The sequence below is a fragment of the Mixophyes fleayi genome, chromosome 6, assembly GCF_038048845.1.
Source record: "Mixophyes fleayi isolate aMixFle1 chromosome 6, aMixFle1.hap1, whole genome shotgun sequence".
NCBI classification, from domain to species: domain Eukaryota; kingdom Metazoa; phylum Chordata; class Amphibia; order Anura; family Limnodynastidae; genus Mixophyes; species Mixophyes fleayi.
Window position 1 is genome coordinate 214,752,955 of NC_134407.1, and position 22,906 is coordinate 214,775,860.

General features: G+C 44.1%; 2 protein-coding genes across 6 annotated transcripts in view; both read right to left on the minus strand.

Moving 5' to 3' along the window:
* The window catches only part of LOC142159778 (uncharacterized), a 627,000-nt gene that overhangs the window by 546,782 nt on the left and 57,312 nt on the right, over positions 1-22,906 (minus strand). The window lies entirely within an intron of this gene.
* LOC142159899 (uncharacterized) overlaps positions 1-22,906 on the minus strand; it is a 335,145-nt gene that overhangs the window by 272,732 nt on the left and 39,507 nt on the right. The window lies entirely within an intron of this gene.

Genomic DNA, 22,906 nt, shown 5'->3' on the forward strand with positions numbered 1-22,906 from the left:
CTCCCGACAGCATATCCAGCGGTCCAACGTTCATAGAATGAGCAGATCACAGAAGAAACACAATTGTTACACATGGGATTTAAGTGAGATAGCTGCAAAATGGTGAGAACATGCTCTGATGATTATTACATATCTGGGAATTAGGGGGAGACGGGATCATTTTAGCAGCAGCAGATGCTATTGAGCAAGGGAGCATTACTCTGGATCATACAGTACATTTGCAAGGAACTAAGTCTTGAACCTAGACCACACACACATTACATTAACATACCCCCCCTCACCTTGTTCCACCTGTGCATTGTGTGGTCTTGCTGCTATTCACACATGGGACAGCACCTAACACGTGTGTGAGGAAACTGGGTGCTACTGGACTGAGAACTTTTTAATGTACTTTTTAATCCTTGGCCCTGTTAGGAACCCCTCCAGCCGGCACAACACAACCCGGAATCTACTCTGCCAATCAGGTGTTCACTGGAGCCCCTGATGGTGGGGACAGACTGGGCCGCAGACTGACAGAGGGTCGTGAAGTGTGTACTGGCTGGGGAGAACCCAGGCAAGCGGAGTGGAGTCCAAGCAGAGGTCAAGGGCCGGCAGCAGATAGCAGATCCGATAAACAAGCCAGGGTCAGGGGTCACGAGCAGACAGGATGGTCGGTATACAAGCCAGAGGTCAAGGTCACGAGAAACACAGGCAGGGTCCAAATCCAGGCAAGGGGTCATACACGGGTAGTCAAATAGGATTTCCAAGAGACAGGAACAAGACACAGAGCAGGTCAGAAGACTGGAACAGAAACTATAACCGGCAGTGAGGCTGCAGACCTCACTGCCTTAAATACTAGTGGCCACCAATCAGAGCCTAGCTCTGAATCACACACAGCACCCTGCCTGATTAATGTATCAGGCATTAATCAGCGCACAGGCTTGTTAAATCAAGCCACAGGAATTTTTACCTACTGCGCATGCGCGCCCGGCTTCCTCCGTTGCCGGGACACAGCACAGAGCTTCCGACCGTTGCCTTGGCAACGGTCGGCCAGGATCCGGAAGTGACGCCCCGGTCGTCATGGCGACGGCCGGGAAGTCGGAAGAAGGTAACGAGTGTATTATTATTTTATGTTGTTAGGTACATTTTACCCTTGCTATTACCTGCAATAGCGTATGTAGTATAAATATAAAGAATATTGCCATACTGTGTGAAAATAACAGGACAGCAGCAGTCATTTTGCTTGTGTTAGCTAATGTAATTACCATTTGTCCATTGTTATGAGGTGCAGCTTAGATTTGGTGGAGTTAACTAGCTGGCAGCCCATGTTAATTAGCTAGGTCAACAAGTAATCTGAGAGGTAATGAGGTTAGAACTTCTAAATGATATGCAATGTGCCTCCTCAGTAATATATTGACTGAAATATCATTGGGAAATGTATGAATATAGATGTTATTGTATCAAAATGTATCAGATTCAGATGGCGTAACACTGTTGATACAATGTGTCAAAAGTCTTATTGTTTCATGTAAGCGTGCAGTGTCATTCCCTGATGTAATATTGTACCCCCATGTGTAGTGTATCCAGTCAAAACAGCTAATTGAGTCCAGCCATTCCATTGTATAATCAAGATAACAGGGGCAGTGTGTCTAGCAGCTAAAGTGTTGACTAAGAGACCCCAGATGTAACGGGGAGGTTTGAGACATTTGACCCTACTTCCTGTGTATACAGCTAAGAATATAGGGAGAGGAGAATGCCAGGGGAGCTATTCTAGCTTGGAGGATCCTGGTGTACAAGACATCAGGGAAAAAGACTCTGGGCCAAGCATCGTGGTGCCGCTGGAGGGAACCCTACCAGGACAGGGTCGGTGTGAGCCAGTAACCCAGGCTGGGAGACACCATAACTGTTTTGCTAATCGGTAGTTGTAATATTGCTGGAGGATAAGACTTTGAAAGAGACTGAGATTATTACTTTGGAGTGCTGATTGCAAGAGGCTGCTGGAGGATACATGCTACCATTTACCCTGTAACTTGTGAACGTCTTGTGTTGTGCTATCGTAATAAAGTCTTATTTTGGATATATTTTGGTCTACCCGAGTGAGTTGAATCCCACAGAGAGTAACTGCCATCCCAGCTAAGGGTGGTATCCTCACAACGTGCGAATCCCATGTGCACTGGGTCTCTTGGAGGCCACACATAGGGGAACGGAGGGAGGGGGACGAATAGTTTAGGGAGCGTGGTCAACATGGGACATGGCTGTGTTGCTTTAAACATGATATATGTATTAAAATGGTATTACTCTCACCTACCTTTTATTGCAGCTTTCACAACAGGGTACTGGATCCTTGTATGTATCCTGGAATGTTGAGATCTGTTTAGAAAATGTATAGGTACATGAAATGTTGAAACCAAGCAATAAGTGAACACAGTACATAACATGACGCAGTATATAATACATACATTACAATAAAACATTACATTTATCACGCCACCCCCAGCCACATCATGTCACTGCTCAGCCACATCATGCTACATCACGCTACACCCCAGCAACATCACACCAAACACCAGCCACACCACAACCCGCTCAACCACATCACAGCCCCCTCAGCCACATCACAACGCCCAAAGCCACATTACAACCCCCCAACACACCACAACCCGCTCAACCACATCACAGCCCCCTCAGCCATATCACAACGCCCAAAGCCACATTACAACCCCCCAACACACCACAACCCGCTCAACCACATCACAGCCCCCTCAGCCACATCACAACGCCCAAAGCCACATTACAACCCCCCAACCACATCACAGCCCCCTCAGCCACATCACAACGCCCAAAGCCACATTACAACCCCCCAACACACCACAACCCGCTCAACCACATCACAGCCCCCTCAGCCACATCACAACGTCCAAAGCCACATTACAACCCCCCAACCACATCACAACCCGCTCAACCACATCACAGCCCCCTCAGCCACATCACAACGCCCAAAGCCACATTACAACCCCCCCAACCACATCACAGCCCCCTCAGCCATATCACAACGCCCAAAGCCACATTACAACCCCCCCAACCACATCACAGCCCCCTCAGCCATATCACAATGCCCAAAGCCACATTACAACCCCCCAACACACCACAACCCGCTCAACCACATCACAGCCCCCTCAGCCATATCACAACGCCCAAAGCCACATAACAACCCCCCCAACCACATCACAGCCCCCTCAGCCATATCACAACGCCCAAAGCCACATTACAACCCCCCCAACCACATCACAGCCCCCTCAGCCATATCACAATGCCCAAAGCCACATTACAACCCCCCAACACACCACAACCCGCTCAACCACATCACAGCCCCCTCAGCCATATCACAACACCCAAAGCCACATTACAACCCCCCCAACCACATCACAGCCCCCTCAGCCATATCACAACACCCAAAGCCACATTACAACCCCCCAACCACATCACAGCCCCCTCAGCCATATCACAACGCCCAAAGCCACATTACAACCCCCCCAATCACAGCCCCCTCAGCCATATCACAACACCCAAAGCCACATTACAACCCCCCCAACCACATCACAGCCCCCTCAGCCATATCACAACACCCAAAGCCACATTACAACCCCCCCAACCACATCACAGCCCCCTCAGCCATATTACAATGCCCAAAGCCACATTACAACCCCCCCAACCACATCACAGCCCCCTCAGCCATATCACAACACCCAAAGCCACATTACAACCCCCCCAACCACATCACAGCCCCCTCAGCCATATCACAACACCCAAAGCCACATTACAACCCCCCTAACCACATCACAGCCCCCTCAGCCACATCACAACGCCCAAAGCCACATTACAACCCCCAACCACATCACAGCCCCCTCAGCCATATCACAGCCCCCTCAGCCACATCACAACACCCAAAGCCACATTACAACCCCCCAACACACCACAACCCGCTCAACCACATCACAGCCCCCTCAGCCATATCACAACGCCCAAAGCCACATAACAACCCCCCCCAACCACATCACAGCCCCCTCAGCCATATCACAACGCCCAAAGCCACATTACAACCCCCCCAACCACATCACAGCCCCCTCAGCCATATCACAATGCCCAAAGCCACATTACAACCCCCCAACACACCACAACCCGCTCAACCACATCACAGCCCCCTCAGCCATATCACAACACCCAAAGCCACATTACAACCCCCCCAACCACATCACAGCCCCCTCAGCCATATCACAACACCCAAAGCCACATTACAACCCCCCCAACCACATCACAGCCCTCTCAGCCATATCACAACGCCCAAAACCACATTACAACCCCCCCAACCACATCACAGCCCCCTCAGCCATATCACAACACCCAAAGCCACATTACAACCCCCCCAACCACATCACAGCCCCCTCAGCCATATCACAACACCCAAAGCCACATTACAACCCCCCCAACCACATCACAGCCCCCTCAGCCACATCACAACGCCCAAAGCCACATTACAACCCCCAACCACATCATAGCCCCCTCAGCCACATCACAGCCCCCTCAGCCATATCACAACACCCAAAGCCACATTACAACCCCCCCAACCACATCACAGCCCCCTCAGCCATATTACAATGCCCAAAGCCACATTACAACCCCCCAACACACCACAACCCCCTCAAGCGATTTCATTGAGCTTGTGATTTCACTGCTTTTTTTATTTCAAGTGCTGTTTTTGTTTAAAGTGTGGAGTTGGTTCCATTAAGGATTGCTGTGCTGTGCTGAGAGAGTGATATAGTTTGGGGAATTATTCTGTGTGTTTATTGAACGGGATTCGTTTTTCTGTGTGTTTATTAAGTGTTTTTTTTTTTTGTGTTTTTTTTTCCTTCTCTCTGTTAGAGCTAGTGGGTGTGGTTTAATTGCATAGTTGATACAGCTGGTTAGTGCAAGCTCTATTTAACAGGAGGTAGCAAGCGATTTCATTGAGCTTGTGATTTCACTGCTTTTTTGATTTCAAGTGCTGTTTTTGTTTAAAGTGTGGAGTTGGTTCCATTAAGGATTGCTGTGCTGTGCTGAGAGAGTGATATAGTTTGGGGAATTATTCTGTGTGTTTATTGAACGGGATTCGTTTTTCTGTGTGTTTATTAAGTGTTTTTTTTTTTTTTTCCTTCTCTCTGTTAGAGCTAGTGGGTGTGGTTTAATTGCATAGTTGATACAGCTGGTTAGTGCAAGCTCTATTTAACAGGAGGTAGCAAGCGATTTCATTGAGCTTGTGATTTCACTGCTTTTTTGATTTCAAGTGCTGTTTTTGTTTAAAGTGTGGAGTTGGTTCCATTAAGGATTGCTGTGCTGTGCTGAGAGAGTGATATAGTTTGGGGAATTATTCTGTGTGTTTATTGAACGGGATTCGTTTTTCTGTGTGTTTATTAAGTGGTTTTTTTTTTTTTTTCCTTCTCTCTGTTAGAGCTAGTGGGTGTGGTTTAATTGCATAGTTGATACAGCTGGTTAGTGCAAGCTCTATTTAACAGGAGGTAGCAAGCGATTTCATTGAGCTTGTGATTTCACTGCTTTTTTGATTTCAAGTGCTGTTTTTGTTTAAAGTGTGGAGTTGGTTCCATTAAGGATTGCTGTGCTGTGCTGAGAGAGTGATATAGTTTGGGGAATTATTCTGTGTGTTTATTGAACGGGATTCGTTTTTCTGTGTGTTTATTAAGTGTTTTTTTTTTTTTTTCCTTCTCTCTGTTAGAGCTAGTGGGTGTGGTTTAATTGCATAGTTGATACAGCTGGTTAGTGCAAGCTCTATTTAACAGGAGGTAGCAAGCGATTTCATTGAGCTTGTGATTTCACTGCTTTTTTGATTTCAAGTGCTGTTTTTGTTTAAAGTGTGGAGTTGGTTCCATTAAGGATTGCTGTGCTGTGCTGAGAGAGTGATATAGTTTGGGGAATTATTCTGTGTGTTTATTGAACGGGATTCGTTTTTCTGTGTGTTTATTAAGTGTTTTTTTTTTTTTTTCCTTCTCTCTGTTAGAGCTAGTGGGTGTGGTTTAATTGCATAGTTGATACAGCTGGTTAGTGCAAGCTCTATTTAACAGGAGGTAGCAAGCGATTTCATTGAGCTTGTGATTTCACTGCTTTTTTGATTTCAAGTGCTGTTTTTGTTTAAAGTGTGGAGTTGGTTCCATTAAGGAGTTGAATCCAGGAAGGGGTTTAATCTGGTAAGTGGCTAGGAAAGGCTAGTACTAAAGTTCACTGTAGGCTATAAGAAGTTAGGTTAGCCATAATAAGATGAGTAGTAGCAGGCTTGATGATCTCACTCAATGCATATCTTGTCATATGTATGCACACTTGGAGCAAGTGTTCCAAGGTTTATACCTCTGTGAGAAATGTGAGCAATTGGTCTCTTTGGAAGCCCAGGTAACTGATCTAAAGCAGACCATTGCAACATTGAGAGACATTGCCAACCTGGAGCAGAGTTTACAGCTCACCGTTGATGCGTTATCTGAGCAGGGTGGAGCAGAGACAGAGGAGGATGCACAGGTAGGCAGCTGGGTAACAGTTACTAGGGGTAGCAGAGGGAGGAAGAGGCAGGCCAGTTCTGAGCTAGGCAATCCCAGCAGATTTGCCAGATTGGATGAAAATACTGTGGAAGGCAGTTCAGAATTGGTAGAGTTGGATGACACTGCTTCCTCTAGCAACCAGGGGAATGGTCTCTCCAGCATAGAGGGGACCAAAGTTACTCAGGGACCCAGGCAGATTGTGGTGGTAGGGGATTCAATTATTAGGAAGGTAGATAGGGCAATCTGTTACCGGGACCGTGCATGCCGAACAGTGTGTTGTCTCCCGGGTGCTCGGGCTCGGCATATTGCGGATCGGGTGGACAGATTGTTGGGAGGGGCTGGGAATGACCCAGCGGTTTTGGTGCATGTTGGCACCAATGACCGAGTTAGAGGAAGAAGGGGTGTCCTAAAGAATGATTTCAGGGACATAGGTCGCAAACTTAAGGCAAGGACATCCAAGGTAGTATTTTCGGAAATACTACCTGTGCCACGCGCTAGTCCAGGGAGGCAGCGGGAGATTAGGGAGGTTAATGCGTGGCTAAAAGATTGGTGTAGGAAGGAGGGTTTTGGATTCTTAGAGCACTGGGCTGATTTCTCGGTCAGTTGCCATCTTTATTGTCGTGATGGATTGCACCTGAATGAGGAGGGGGCTGCAGTGCTAGGGGAGAGGATGGTTAGAAGGTTGGAGGAGATTTTAAACTAGGCTCCGGGGGGGAGGGGCAAGCAAGTATTTATGGGATAGACATTGAGAGTAGTAAGGAGGAATTTAACAAGAGTAAAGGGGGTGGAGAGGGGGGAAAGGGAAGCATAGCCGATAAGGAGCGGCCCTTTTTAAAGCTAAAAGAAATACCTAAGGGAGGCAATAGACTTAAGTGTATGCTTGCAAATGCAAGAAGCCTGACAGGTAAAATGGGGGAGTTAGAACTAGTAGCAATAAATGAGCAGTATGATATTATAGGTATTACTGAGACCTGGTGGGATGATACACATGACTGGGCAGTCAACTTGGAAGGCTATTCTCTCTTCAGGAGGGATAGGGTAAATAAAAGGGGAGGAGGAGTATGTCTTTATATTAAGCCAGAATTAAAACCAAGTATTCAGGAAGTTATATACGAGAATATTGGTGATAATATAGAGGCATTGTGGGTGGAAATATCCAGCGGAGGAAAAAGTTCAGAGAAGTTTCTGATAGGGATATGCTATAAACCGCCAGATATTAGTACGATTGAGGAAGCCCAACTTCTACAGCAAATTGAAAAGGCTACACAACTAGGTCAAATTTTAATTATGGGGGATTTTAATTATCCGGACATTGATTGGAGTACTGAGACCTGCGGTACAGCTAGGGGAAATAGGTTTCTGAGCACGCTAAAAGACCATTACATGTCCCAATTAGTTGAGGAACCAACTAGGAACCGGACTATACTGGACCTAGTAATAACAAACAATGTAGACGTAATATCAAATATTCAAGTAAAGGAGCACTTGGGAAACAGTGATCATAATATGGTCTCATTTGAAATTAGTTTCCAGAAACAACAGTATAAGGGATCAACTAGGACTTTAAACTTTAAAAAGGCAAATTTTAATATGCTAAAGGAGTCTATAAAGAGCATAGACTGGGACAAAGCCTTTGAAGGAAAAAATACGGAAGAAATGTGGGCTGTCTTTAAAATGTTGTTGGAAACATACACGTATAAGTTCATTCCTATAGGAAATAAATGTAAAAGAATTAAGTCTAAACCAATGTGGCTAAATAAAAAGGTAAGGGAAGAAATGCAAAGGAAGAAGCGTGCATTTAAATTGTTTAAGTCTGAAGGGTCAGAGGAGTCCTTCCATAGGTACAAGGAATGTAATAAAACATGCAAAAAGGAAATTAGATTGGCTAAATTAGAAAATGAAAGGCACGTTGCAAAAGAAAGTAAGACAAACCCCAAAAAGTTTTTTAAGTATATAAATGGCAAAAGGATTAAAAAAGATAATATAGGACCACTAAGAAGTGAGATGGGTGAATTGATAAATGATACTAAGGAAAAAGCAGAGATATTAAACACGTTCTTTTCTTCAGTATTTACCAGAGAGGAACAAATGGCAGGAGTAATACATAAAAATGGAAATGAAACCATGCCATTAATTAATACTTGGTTGTCAGAGGAAGAAGTCCAAAGGCGACTGAAGAATATTAAGATAAATAAAGCTCCAGGTCCAGATGGCATACACCCAAGGGTCCTTATGGAATTAAACTCGGAAATAGCTAGACCGCTATTCTTAATTTTCAGAGATTCAATCTCATCTGGCTCAGTACCAAGGGATTGGCGAATAGCAGATGTGGTGCCGTTGTTTAAAAAGGGGACGAGATCACAACCAGAGAATTATAGACCTGTAAGCCTGACATCAATAGTGGGGAAACTACTGGAAGGTATTTTAAGGGACAGTATTCAGGATTACTTGGTACGCAATAAAATTATTAGTGGGAATCAACATGGATTTGTGAGGGATAGGTCATGTCAAACTAATCTAATTAGTTTCTACGAGGAAGTTAGTGGGAACTTAGACCAGGGCAGGATAGTAGATGTGGTCTACTTAGATTTTGCAAAGGCCTTTGATACAGTGCCACACAAGAGGTTGGTTTACAAAATAAGGGAACTGGGTCTAGAAATCTAAATTTGTACTTGGATCGAAAACTGGTTAGAGAATAGGGAACAGAGAGTTGTGATAAATGGAACATTTTCTAATTGGTCAAAGGTCTTAAGTGGAGTTCCTCAAGGTTCCGTGCTGGGACCACTCCTTTTTAATATATTTATTAATGACCTTGGTGATGGTTTAGAGAGTAAAGTTTCTATTTTTGCAGATGACACTAAACTCTGTAAGGTAATAAAATCAGAGCAAAATGTAGCTTCTCTACAGAGAGACTTAAATAAACTGGAGGATTGGGCGGCTAAATGGAATATGAGGTTTAACACAGATAAATGTAAGGTTATGCATTCAGGGATCAAAAACAAGAACGCAATCTATAAATTAAATGGAATTAATTTGGGAGAATCTATAATGGAAAAGGATTTGGGAGTGCTCGTAGACAGTAGACTTAGCAATAGTGCTCAATGTCAAGCAGCAGCTGCAAGGGCAAACAAAGTATTGGCATGCATAAAAAGGGGCATAGATGCAAGGGAAGACAGTGTAATTTTGCCACTGTATAAATCATTGGTAAGACCTCATCTTGAATATGCAGTACAGTTCTGGGCACCACTCTATAAAAAAGATAATTTGGAACTAGAAAGGGTTCAGAGAAGGGCGACAAAATTGATAAAGGGTATGAAATCATTAAGTTATGAGGAAAGGTTAGCCAGTTTAGGCATGTTTACTTTAGAAAAGAGGCGTCTAAGGGGAGATATGATTACTATGTACAAATACATTAGGGGTCAATACAGAGAGCTTTCATGGGAACTTTTTACCCCAAGGACCATACACAGGACACGTGGTCATCCCCTAAGGTTAGAGGAGAGGAAGTTTCACAACCAGCAAAGGAAGGGGTTCTTTACAGTAAGGGCAGTCAAGATATGGAATTCAATGCCAGGGAAGGTTGTGATGGCATATTCAATAGATATGTTTAAGAAAGGGTTAGACAAATTTTTAGCGGAAAGGTGTATCCAGGGATACGACCGTTAATTTAAAATAAAGGATAGTAGTGGATATAGGTTAAAAATTGGATTGCAATATTGAGTCTGGGGGGATTTTCAAAATTGAAACAGATGGGCGGTTGCCTACTCTTGATTAATTACAAATATAAGTGCAGGATCGCAGGAGATCCAAAATAGGTTGAACTTGATGGACTGGTGTCTTTTTTCAACCTCATCAACTATGTATGTAACTATGTAACCACATCACAGCCCCCTCAGCCATATCACAACGCCCAAAGCCACATTACAACCCCCCCAACCACATCGCAACCCCCTCAGTCACATCACAACTCCCAGAGCCATATTACAACCCCCCAGATACATCACAAAACCTTCAGCCACAGTACTAACACCCTGACACATCACAACCCAACCACATCACAACCCCCTCAGCCCCATTACAACCCCCCCTGACACAACACAACCCCCTAGACACATCACAGACTGCTACCCAAAACACATCACACACACAACCCCCTCAGACACATCATAACAACCCCCCCCAGACCAGCATACATACTTAAGATGTGCTGCTGGTACTGCCTCAGCAGGGAACTACTAAATCTCGTGATTACTATATCTCACGAGACTTAGAACTCCTTGGACAGTGTGTGACATCGGTCAGCCCAGCCCCCCACCATTTGCGGGTGGGCATCACCCACTGAATCAAAAAAAAAAGTAAAAAAATTTTGTTTAAAAAAAATCCAGCCTGCTTCTGGCCGGGGGGCCTCCTGGCTCAGCGCCCCCCATATAATCTGGCCCTGGCTGCGGGGATTCGTATCCATTCATCCAGGAGAGCATTAGTGAGGTTGGGCACTGGGGTTGGGTGACAGGACCTGACTCGCAGTCAACCTTCCAATTTATCCTAAAGGTGTTGAATGGGGTTAAGGTAAGGACTCTGTGCAGGCCAAATAAATTCTTTCACACCATAATCGGTAAACAATTTTTTTTTTATGGACCTCGCTTTGTGCATCATCATGCATTCCTGTTTCACAATAAAAAAAGAGCCTTCCCCAAACTGTTGCCACAAAGTTGGAAGCAGACAATTCTCTAGAACCACGGGGCACATACCAAGCTATGAGAAACCACCCTAGATCATTATTCCTCCTCCACCAAACTTTGATCTACTGGGATCTGCCAAACCCAGATTTGTTTGATTAATAGATGGTGAAGCATGATTCGTCACTCCAGAGAATGCATCTCCACTGCTCCAAAATGGCGGTGTGCTTTACACCAGTCCATGTGTGGCATTGAGCATGGTGGTCTGAAGCTTGAGTGTGGCTGCTGAGCCATGGAAAACTAATTCATGAAGATCTTGTATAAACAGTTCTTGTGCTGATGTGGCTTCCATAGGCAGACTGGAGGTTGGTAGTGAGTGTTTTTGTGTTCTGTGAAGTTGTATGGTCTACTCCTTCGCTGCTAAGTTGTTGCTGCACCTAGATGTTTCCAATTCATAAAAACAACACTTATAGTTGACTAGAGCAGCCCTAGTAGGGAATAAATTTGACAAACTGACTTGTTGGAAAGGTGGCATCTGATGACAGTGCCTGTTGAAAGTCACTGAGCTCTGATGTTTTGCTATGGAGATTGCTTGGCTGTATGCATCATTTTATGCACCTGTTAGCATTGAGTGTTGCTGAAATGGCCAAACACACTAATTAGAAGTGGTGTCCACATATCTGCAGTGAGGTCACCAGGAAATAGAGGTTTGGGTAGAAAGCAGGGGGTTTAACAGTAATGAAGTTATGTTAGAAATTGTCAGTTTTGGGGGGTAATTCTGCTACTGAGGAACTGTTCACCTAGCCTTCCCCCAAGCAGTAGATTTTTTTTTTTATTATTTTTTTTATTGTGTTGCATTTATATTTCTGAATGTCAGTTTGTTATCACCATTTTTATTCAATAAGCATTGTGAATTTTTTTGGTCATATTAAACTCCATATAATAATGTTCTGTTCTTGTGTTCTTAAGGAATTCACATGTCAGACTTGTTTCTTTTTAATAAATGCTACATTTATGGCAGAGGATTATTTTGTTTAAAGTATCTCATCATCATCATCACCATTTATTTATATAGCACCACTAATTCCACAGCGCTGTACAGAGAACTCACATCAGTCCCTGCTCCATTGGGGCTTACAGTCTACAGTCATTAGGTTGTGACATTTTTTTTTTGTCATAAGTCAGAGAGTAACGAAATACCTCCTAAGAGTGTCAGCTCTTGAAACAAATCTTAGTGGTGAGAGAACTAGGTGTGTAATAGTGAATGTAAAATATAATTTGAAAGGGTGTCACTCACCGGACCGTGAGTGCCTCTTCCCGGACATTTAGGAACCGTGGCCGTCCACCTTCCTGAGGGTCTGCGCATGCGCAGCCCTTTTCTATACTTCAGTGTATACCCCTTTAACTTAATTGGCAGATCAGGCAACCTCCCTATATTAAGCACCTGTGGTCACTACCACGTTGCCTGATCTTGGAGTCTCATTCCTCATGAGTCTCTGAAGGTGTTCCTGTATTACTTGTGTATTCAGTGCTGCTGATTCCTGTGGTTTCCAAACCACTTCTACTACTGTGGTTCCATACCACTTCCACCATCAACTGTATCATCATGACTGTTTGCTGATTCCTATCCGCTGCCTCCGTGCACTACAGTCTTCTACACCACTTCAACGTTATCTTATATCAATGTGACTGTTTGCTCATTGCTATCCGCTGCCTCCGTGCACTCCAGCTCTTACCTCACTCACCTGCTTCTCATCAAGTCTGTTTGCTGATTGCTATCCGCTGCCTCCGTGCACTACTGTCTCCTGCTTGCAACTTGCCTGTGTTCAACATCGTGACTGCCAGCTGACTACAATCCGCTGCCTCTGTGCACTACAGTCTCCTGCTTGCAACTCGCCTGTGTTCAACATCGTGACTGCCAGCTGATTACTATCCGCTGCCTCCGTGCACTACACTCTCATCTCATCTTTGCTGTGCCTTCCTCGAGACTGCCGCTTTTCATTACCATCTGCTTCACTTCGTGATCTACAGCTCCTGCCCTGCGCTGCACTCCTGTTTTCCATCGCTGTTGGTTCCTGTGGTTGCTACTGGTTACCTCCGTGTGCCGCTGAGTCCTGCCGCTGTGGTCAGCGCTATCGTCCATCTCCTGCTGATCCACTCTCCACGCCTTCACGTGTTTCACTGGCCTCTACCCTCCTGTCAGCATTGGATTTGTATCTCTTCTACTACCCTCTGCTGGATCATCTCCATTCTCCTGGGTTTCCTATGAGTCCAGTTCCACGTGTTGCTGACTCCTGTGGATTCGTGTCCCTGTCGGTCTACTCACCTGTGCGCTGCACCTGCTAGACCGCTGCTTCTCCTATCCAGGGACTTCCTATCCAGTCGGCCTCCAGCCGCTCAGGTACCGCTGCAATCCCATCTGACTGCTACTGCTGAACCACGGTATGCATACTTCTCATTGACTGTGCTGTGTGTTGCATATCTTGCTGGACTGTGTTTGGTTCTCTCTGGAGTCTGCTATCCGCTGAGTCTATTGCCATCATTGACTGTGTTATCATTGTGCTGGACTACTTCAAGAGACTTTCTAGATTGCAGACCTGATCAGTCATTTACATATATATATACCTATATTGTGCATATTACTGTGGATCGTGTATAAGGTGCCTGTGTATATCCTGTGTTGCAGTCTTCCCCCGTGCATCCTCTCACATAGCAGTGGTACAACTTGCTACCGCAGACCACTGACTACCTGGATACCTCCACTTGGATTCCATTCCTTCACTCAGACAGCGGTACAACTTGCTACCCGCAGACCGCTGACTCTCATCACCTCCTTGTTTCTGTTGGACATTCCTCCTCACTATAGCAGTGGTACAACTTGCTATCGCAGACCACTGACTACCTTCACGTGTCCTTGTCCATACAGTTCCTTGTGTATCATTACCTCAGTATTACCAGTGTTGCTAGTCATAGACTTTCCTGAGCATCTCATCGGTCATCATTTCATGTTCCGTGATCACCCAGCTACCAGAGTACCCTATTACCATCTACATTGCTCTGGTAAGCCTACCATCTGGTGATCCCTGGGTAAAGACTCCTAGTGCCCGTGACAGTAAGATCAGGCCATGACAGACCCAGATGTGGAACCTACCGCCAAAGAGATGCTGCAACATCTGGTTAGCCGTGTGGAGCAACAGGATGCCCGCCAACAGCTGTTACTTCAGTGTTATCAGTCATTAATCTCCCAAGGAACATCTGGACAGACTGTGACAGCTACTACTGAAGCTCCTGTGCTTTCCTCCGTTTCCCCATTGCCATCCCAGGTGTCTATAGCTTCCACGCTTCACCTGCCTACTCCGTCAAAGTACGATGGAGACCCCAAAACTTGTAGGGGTTTCCTTAACCAATGTTCAGTCCATTTTGAGCTCCAACCTCAAAATTTTTCTACCCATCGTTCCAGAGTGGCCTATCTTATCTCTTTGTTTTCAGGACAAGCCCTGGCTTGGGCCTCCCCTCTGTGGGAGAGGAACGATCCAATATTACAAGATAGTGCCAAATTCATTTCTACATTCCGAAGTGTGTTCGATGAACCAGGTCGTGTGACCTCCGCTGCTTCCAGCATCCTCCGTCTGCGACAAGGATCTCATACTGTAGGCCAGTACGTCATTCAATTTAGGATCTTAGCCTCTGAACTTCAGTGGAACACTGAAGCCCTAGTTGCCGCCTTCTGGCAGGGGCTTTCCGATAAAATTAAAGATGCACTGACTACCCAAGAGCTTCCTTCGTCACTTGAAGATTTGATCTCTCTATGCCATCGTGTTGATATGAGATTTCGTGAAAGAGAGGCTGAGAAAACGACTTCTGCTAAAGCACCTTTTCGCTCTAACCCTCAATTTCGTCCAGTGTCACCCGCTGTGATTCCCATGGAGATTGGACGTTCCAAGTTATCTTCTGAGGAGAGGAAACGAAGAGTTAAGAATAGACTCTGTATCTATTGTGCTGATTCCACTCATGTCCTCAGCTCCTGCCCTAAGAGATCGGGAAATGCCAGGCCCTAACTAGTTCTGGAGAGGTGAAGTTAGGGTCCCTGGAGTCCTCTCCATCGTCTATGAAATCTAAAGTCTGCGCTTTTGATGTGACTATTTCCTTTGCTACCAAGACCTTTGAGTCACAGGCATTGATTGATTCCGGAGCAGCAGGAAATTTTATTTCCAAATCGTTAGTTAATCAATGGTCTCTACCAATGATTACCTTAAAAACTCCCATTACTGTGACGGCTATCGATGGATCACGTCTCATCAACGGTCTCATCACCCAGAGTACGTCTCCAGTAACCCTTCAGATTGGTGCTCTGCATCATGAAGAGATATCGTTTTTAATTCTTCCTGTTACGACAAGTCCGATTGTCCTAGGCCTTCCATGGCTTCAGTGTCACTCTCCCCAGATTGACTGGCGCACCCCTCAAGTCACGTCTTGGGGGCCTGAATGTCACCATCATTGCCTTTCCCAAGTCATTCCTCTCAAGGTACAGCAAGCTTCCATTTCAGCTATTTCACCGGGACTCCCTCCTCAATATGCTTCATTTACCGATGTTTTTGATAAAGCTCAGTCTGAACGTCTTCCTCCTCATCGTTCTTGGGATTGTCCGATTGATCTTCTTCCTGGCAAGACTCCTCCCAGAGGCCGGGTCTATCCACTCTCGTTACCTGAAACTCAAGCTACATCTGAATATATACGGGAGAACCTCCAGCGTGGGTTCATTCGACCTTCCACCTCGCCCGCTGGAGCTGGGTTCTTCTTTGTCAAAAAGAAGGATGGATCATTACGCCCTTGTATAGATTTTCGTGGACTCAATGCCATTACTATCAAGAACCGGTATCCCATTCCGTTGATCACTGAGCTATTTGACCGCATCAAGGGAGCCCGTATTTTTACTAAGTTGGATCTTCGTGGTGCTTACAATTTAATCAGAATCCGTTCCGGTGACGAATGGAAGACGGCGTTTAACACCAGAGACGGGCATTACGAATATCTGGTAATGCCTTTCGGGCTATGTAATGCCCCCGCTGTTTTTCAGGGCTTCATTGATGAGATTACCGAGGTACTAGATGCAAAAATTTCGCGAGGAGTGCTCCACTTCCTCGTTCATTGGAAGGGCTTTGGTCCTGAGGAGCGCTCTTGGATCAAAGCTGAAGATCTTAATGCTCCTGCCCTTTTGAAGAAGTTTTACTCCAAAAATCCGGACAAGCCCGGTTCCAGGCGTTCTGTGCCCACCTTTAAAAGGGGGGGTACTGTCACTCACCGGACCGTGAGTGCCTCTTCCCGGACATTTAGGAACCGTGGCCGTCCACCTTCCTGAGGGTCTGCGCATGCGCAGCCCTTTTCTATACTTCAGTGTATACCCCTTTAACTTAATTGGCAGATCAGGCAACCTCCCTATATTAAGCACCTGTGGTCACTACCACGTTGCCTGATCTTGGAGTCTCATTCCTCATGAGTCTCTGAAGGTGTTCCTGTATTACTTGTGTATTCAGTGCTGCTGATTCCTGTGGTTTCCAAACCACTTCTACTACTGTGGTTCCATACCACTTCCACCATCAACTGTATCATCATGACTGTTTGCTGATTCCTATCCGCTGCCTCCGTGCACTACAGTCTTCTACACCACTTCAACGTTATCTTATATCAATGTGACTGTTTGCTCATTGCTATCCGCTGCCTCCGTGCACTCCAGCTCTTACCTCACTCACCTGCTTCTCATCAAGTCTGTTTGCTGATTGCTATCCGCTGCCTCCGTGCACTACTGTCTCCTGCTTGCAACTTGCCTGTGTTCAACATCGTGACTGCCAGCTGACTACAATCCGCTGCCTCTGTGCACTACAGTCTCCTGCTTGCAACTCGCCTGTGTTCAACATCGTGACTGCCAGCTGATTACTATCCGCTGCCTCCGTGCACTACACTCTCATCTCATCTTTGCTGTGCCTTCCTCGAGACTGCCGCTTTTCATTACCATCTGCTTCACTTCGTGATCTACAGCTCCTGCCCTGCGCTGCACTCCTGTTTTCCATCGCTGTTGGTTCCTGTGGTTGCTACTGGTTACCTCCGTGTGCCGCTGAGTCCTGCCGCTGTGGTCAGCGCTATCGTCCATCTCCTGCTGATCCACTCTCCACGCCTTCACGTGTTTCACTGGCCTCTACCCTCCTGTCAGCATTGGATTTGTATCTCTTCTACTACCCTCTGCTGGATCATCTCCATTCTCCTGGGTTTCCTATGAGTCCAGTTCCACGTGTTGCTGACTCCTGTGGATTCGTGTCCCTGTCGGTCTACTCACCTGTGCGCTGCACCTGCTAGACCGCTGCTTCTCCTATCCAGGGACTTCCTATCCAGTCGGCCTCCAGCCGCTCAGGTACCGCTGCAATCCCATCTGACTGCTACTGCTGAACCACGGTATGCATACTTCTCATTGACTGTGCTGTGTGTTGCATATCTTGCTGGACTGTGTTTGGTTCTCTCTGGAGTCTGCTATCCGCTGAGTCTATTGCCATCATTGACTGTGTTATCATTGTGCTGGACTACTTCAAGAGACTTTCTAGATTGCAGACCTGATCAGTCATTTACATATATATATACCTATATTGTGCATATTACTGTGGATCGTGTATAAGGTGCCTGTGTATATCCTGTGTTGCAGTCTTCCCCCGTGCATCCTCTCACATAGCAGTGGTACAACTTGCTACCGCAGACCACTGACTACCTGGATACCTCCACTTGGATTCCATTCCTTCACTCAGACAGCGGTACAACTTGCTACCCGCAGACCGCTGACTCTCATCACCTCCTTGTTTCTGTTGGACATTCCTCCTCACTATAGCAGTGGTACAACTTGCTATCGCAGACCACTGACTACCTTCACGTGTCCTTGTCCATACAGTTCCTTGTGTATCATTACCTCAGTATTACCAGTGTTGCTAGTCATAGACTTTCCTGAGCATCTCATCGGTCATCATTTCATGTTCCGTGATCACCCAGCTACCAGAGTACCCTATTACCATCTACATTGCTCTGGTAAGCCTACCATCTGGTGATCCCTGGGTAAAGACTCCTAGTGCCCGTGACAAAGGGTTTAGCCACTTGGTTTTGTTCTGATTAACATTTCACACCCACACGTCACCCATGCCCAGGTGGGTTTGGTCATGAAAAATTAGGAGGCAACTGCTCATCCTCAAAAAAAGAAACAACCTAATAGTTGTTAAGTAAAAATATTAAAATTGTATGAAGATCAATCTGAATCAATGTATACTTAAGCCTCAGGAACAAAGAACTGAAGGGCTGACCTGGCATTCGACCTATAGGAAATTGTCACTGCAACTCCTGTTATATAATCCACACCCCTGCACCCTCTTATGCATAAATAATTCAGCTGTGCTCTTTGGACAGCTGACCACACTATAAAATAATCCTTTGGTGCGTTGGAACCACAACCTGATCAGGCATCCACTTATTTACCTTCAATATAATGAAGGGATCTAATTTGGCTGGATATCCTTTGACCAACCACAAGTTTCACTACTAAGTAATGGATTAAACTTTTTTCCATAGAAACCTATTGATCAGTTTGACTTTTTTCATCAACCTTAACAAACTTGTCAGGACGTTGATCCTGCAAAGGTTTTATAGAAGACAACTACTTAGAAATAACCCCAACCATTTTTACCATATTAACCTCACAGTTACCACCATGTGCCCCACTATCATTACCCCTCGGGTGTCGTATCCGGATATCCTCTCTGACACTTCTTCCAACCTTGTCCAGCACAAACTCACACAATGTCATGGTTTCTTCAAACAACCCTCCAGCCATTAATTCACAGCTCTCAAGGGCTGATGATCAGATGGTGTCTTGGCACATCCAAATCCAGACTAAAGCTAAATTCTCTTAGTGTAATAACCCTTATTTATAGGTTATTAAACAGAACATTAAAACATACTGTTCATTTTCAACATGGCAGGAAGTGTTTTCTGCTCACTATAGAGTTGTTGCACGAATGGTTTTGTTAATATTAACACAGTTCCCAGAACATGATTCTTCGAGCAGACAGACATTTCTCATTACAGGTCATCCAGTGTGTAAATTAAAGAGACACACACTGAAATCTACTTAATTTTATCCATATACCCCAACCCCTCTTATCCAAAATGAATTTATCAATTATCTTATGTGATAAATATTTTACAATGCCCCTGAGGCACTCAATATGTTGGTTGGATAATCCCTAATCATAAAGAAAATATATGTCAACATCAAAGACATATTTAACTAAAAAATCAGTATTATGCCATTTTTACACTATTCAGAAAATACCACAATTTATGAAATATTGTGGAATGTTGATTACTAGTCATATTACATAACAAGCAAACCTTTTGGAATACAAGCAGTTAATGTGTTTTTAGAAAAACCTCATGAATCTAATCTGGGTAATAAACAGCACAACAATATGGGTTTTCCTATGTTTAAATTAAATACACAATTTAACTACTGCTGAACATATATAGTAATAATCCGCCATCCATCTCCTATAGTCCAATCTTTCATTTATTATTCAACAGTAGATGGTAATCCCCAATAAATCACATTCAGCCTGGGATTAATTAATCAGTAACCTTTAATGGTGATACTAAGACCATAATCCACAAATATTAATTTACATAAATTTCCAACAATTTTCTCTGTTAATTCACACATAGGATTCTGTAACATGAACTAATGATATTTTGTATTAATTTTATAATCCTCAAGAGAGATAAGGCCCCCAACTATATCTCAATAATGATTGTTGTAACGAGTGCTTCAACTTTTAATATGAGTTTTTGAGAACTTAATTTGTATGTTACTTTTAATCATTGTTTAACTAATGGCTCTAATGTTACTATGATTTCTGGATACTAAGGGGTATATGTACTAAACTGTGGGTTTGAAAAGGTGGAGAACCAATCAGATTCTAGCTGTCATTTCATAGAATGTACCAAATAAATTACAACTATAATCTGATTGGTTGCTATAGGCAACATCTCCACTTTTTCAAACCAGCAGTTTAGTAAACATATCCCTAAGTTTGCAATGAGCAGGTTGTTTTGTCCTGATTTCCCAACTGTGTTAAATTTTGACGAATGTCACTTAATCCCTTTGTATAATCAGTAATTAAACAATGAATCTATTGAGTTCCTTGTACCTTAATTATATTTTAGATGAATATATGTCTGCTACAGAGCATATATTTTATACAGATTATCTGTGTTTTTAATAGAACGGATGTCACTAACCAGTGATTCAAGGCTTATTTATTCATAACTATATGAGTGCCCTTCTCTAATTAGTAACACCAAGATCCCTAAAAACTGGGCTGACAGAGAGAATCACTGACCTGATGTCAGCTGGTCCTTTTGTGGCAGGGCTGAAATGCAGTGGAAATATCCTTGAGGACTATTAAAAGAATCAATGGAAGTTTTATCAACATCTTCAGTGAGATTGATGTATATATGCCTGCTCTTTCTATATATCAAGTAAGCGCATTTACAAAAGGGGAAATCAGGAAGAAGATCAATATCCACTTGTGTGGTGTTTGGATTCACCTATTCAATTAGGTGGTTGTTTTTTGTATTTATCTAATGGTTTTGGTATATCATCATCATCATCATTTATTTATATAGCGCCACTGATTCCGCAGCGCTGTACAGAGAACTCATTCACATCAGTCCCTGCCCCATTGTAGCTTACAGTCTAAATCTCCAATATAGACACACACTCACACACAGACAGAGAAGGAGACAGACTGACAGAGAGGGAAAGACTAGGGTCAATTTTTGATAGCAGTCAATTAACCTACCAGTATGTTTTTGGGGTGTGGGAGGGAACCGGAGCACCGGGATGAAACCCACGCAAACACGGGGAGAACATACAAACTCCACACAGATAAGGCCATGGTCGGAAATCAAACTCTTGACCCCAGTGCTATGAGGCAAAAGTGCTAACGACTAGGCCACTTGTATGGTTTAAAAAATACAACCGAAAACATTTTTGATATGCACAGTGCTTTTAAAATATATTTTTTTTATATGCCCACATTATTTATAGATACTACACTAAATATGTAGAAAGAAGAAAAGGCGGGGCACCTCATAGTGTAGGCAAATAGCCTATATTTAGATATTATGTGTACCAATCAGGCGTATCAGATGTTTGTTTCTCATATCTCACACTATAGTGGATCCAGGATCCCAAAATCCTGGATGAATTGAAATTGTTTTGCTTTATCTTTTATTAGATGTGCTAAATAGACCCTCTAGCAAAGTGTATATAGTACTTTCCTCTCCTGCCATTTTCAGACCTAGTAAGTACTTTGTCTATGATGGTCTCTCTGCCCCTTGACACTAACTTCATCATCATCATCATTTATTTATATAGCGCCACTAATTCCGCAGCGCTGTACAGAGAACTCATTCACATCAGTCCCTGCCCCATTGGAGCTTACAGTCTAAATTCCCTAATATATACACACACTCACACAAAGACAGACAGAGAGGGAGACAGACAGAGACTAGGGTCAATTTTTGATTGCAGCCAATTAACCTACCAGTATGTTTTTGGAGTGTGGGAGGAAACCGGAGCACCCGGAGGAAACCAACGCAAACACAGGGAGAACATACAAACTCCACACAGATAAGGCCATGGTCGGGAATCGAACTCATGACCCCAGTGCTGTGAGGCAGATGTGCTAACCACTAGGCCACTGTGCTGCCCAACTTGATGTTATCAGGGTTGAACCGAGTGGCACAAATTACTTTCTTGACTGTATTATGTTGACAAGATGACGTAGTGGTGGGAACAGCCATACAAGGACTCATAGCGGCTGTCCTCTTAAAGATGGCAGGAGCTGCAGGGACATTAGTGCTATGTATACTGTAGGGTCTATCCCCAAACTCTAATAAGTTGTGTGTTTCATTTTAATGAATAAAAGGAACCTCATTATTTTTGACCAGGATGGTCAAGAGTCTTCATGGAAAGGTCACATCTATGTTTGCAGGCACTTAAACATGTCACCACAGAAAGCTCATTAGGGCTGTGGATGACAAACCTGTGTTATGTAATGTCTGTCTGTATCCCCTTGGATGGAATGTAATACAATGGAGGATATTACATTATTCATTAAGTGCCTTCAGGACAAGATTTTCTTACTTCTTTTCTCTAATAAGTTTTCCTTATAAACCACCATGACTGTTACCAAAGTACTTTACATTTCTCCAAAGCATGTGAGACCGTCTGTCTGTGGATATCTAATGTTACCACCTATCATTAATGTAATGTATGTACTGACTAACACCCTTTACACCTGAACCCTCCATTCACACATTTTTAGAATGTGAATTTATCTCACAGCAGTTATCTTCCCACAATACACATTCTTTTGGTTTTGGTCGTTACCTGTCAAGTAAAGAAATAGAAAAGTTCTGTTACCACAGAGAATTATACAAGACCTATGTATACTATTTGGTCATCATGAAGAACAAGCAGTGCTCATATATGACCGTTTTGCAAAACCCCCTAAATGTTCTCAGAAAGCACTTTCTACCCCAGCTTTTATTGTATTGCTTTGAAAGTAATGAAATCTGAAA